The sequence below is a fragment of the Ursus americanus genome, chromosome 19 (assembly GCF_024610735.1).
Source record: "Ursus americanus isolate L20-20 chromosome 19, mUrsAme1.1.p, whole genome shotgun sequence".
Classification (NCBI taxonomy): Eukaryota; Metazoa; Chordata; class Mammalia; order Carnivora; family Ursidae; genus Ursus; species Ursus americanus.
In genome coordinates, this window is record NC_142145.1 from 18,494,253 (window position 1) to 18,495,797 (window position 1,545).

Here is a 1,545-nt window from a genome sequence, read left to right on the forward strand (position 1 = left end):
CAGTGCACGTTTGTGTGTGGAGGGCACGTGTGGGTCGAGTGCGAGGGATCAGATTCAGGGCAGGGAGGAACTCCAGACCACTAACCACTGTCTTAGTTTCTTCGTGAAGCTTTACTGCTCATCCTAGTTGCGACACATTTGTCTTTACCTCTTCATTAGTGCGTGTGTGTGTGTGTGTGTGTGTGCGCGTGTGTGCACACGTATGTTTATTTACAAAGGCTCTTTGTCTAAAAAAAATAGGTTTAAAAGCAGTCTTGTCTGTGCTTATCCTTTGTTAAAATTATCCTTGACTGTCTTGATTATTAAGATTTATTTCTTTGCTAATCAATGTTTGATTTTTTTTAAAGATTTTATTTATTTATTTGACAGAGACAGCCAGCGAGAGAGGGAACACAAGCAGGGGGAGTGGGAGAGGAAGAAGCAGGCTCATAGCGGAGGAGCCTGATGTGGGGCTCGATCCCATAATGCCAGGATCACGCCCTGAGCCGAAGGCAGACGCCCAACCGCTGTGCCACCCAGGTGCCTCTCAATGTTTGATTTTTAAAACCTTATAGATTAATTTTCCAACAGGAACCCTCATACAATGGAGCGGTGGTTACTGCGTGATGCTCAGTGCCCTGATCATGCCTTACTTCCGTCCTGATCCCTGTTTTCGTGGGTAAATGCAGCACAAATGCAGAGACTGGAAGACATAGGCCCTTAGCCCAGGGGTCGCTGTGCTCCCTGGGACAATAGGGTGCATGTGAACAGGATACGTTAGCTCCCTCATGGAAGTTGCTCTCTTGTCTACATGGGGTCGGACATTGACCACATCACCATGGCCCACAGGACTGGTAGGACTTGGGTGGGCGAATGGGAAGGTGAAGGAATTCTGGTGAGAAAAGAGGGTTTCTTCCCTGAAATAAATGAAGGAGGCATTTATAATGAGGAAATTAGTGATGAGCTGTCTTGCTGCCCAGTTCTGTGGAGACAGAAATAGGAGTGAAGGAGTGGAATGTGAAACCCAAGGAGTGAGCTGGCCTCCACCCAAAGGACAGGTCGCTGGTTTTGATCTGTGAACTTGGAGATATCTAAGTAGAGCTTGAGAAGACCCCCTCCTCTTGGGGTAAGCACTGGACCATCTGAATAAATACTGCAGAGCAAAAATGAACAAACAAAAAAGCCCCTGGAATCCAAGTGAAAGCTTGGGTCTATCTTAAATATGACCGTTGATGGTATCGTAATACTGACTGGAAGAAATGCTGTGGACATTTAAAGACTCTTCTGTATTTGAAGTCTAAGTAATTACACAGATTATTATCCTGTATAATGTTAAGTGAAAGAAGAGTTATTGACAATGTAATTACAAATTACGAGCATGTTAAATAATATGAATAGAAATGAGACTAGAAGGCAATAAACCACAATGCCAGTATCAGTTTTGTTAGAGTAGTGAGATTATGGGTCATTTACCCCTTCTTTTCCAAATCGCCTGGAAATTTTTAAAATTATTTTTATAATGAACACATGTGGAAGGAAAAAAAAAGAATTTACTACAGTCACTTA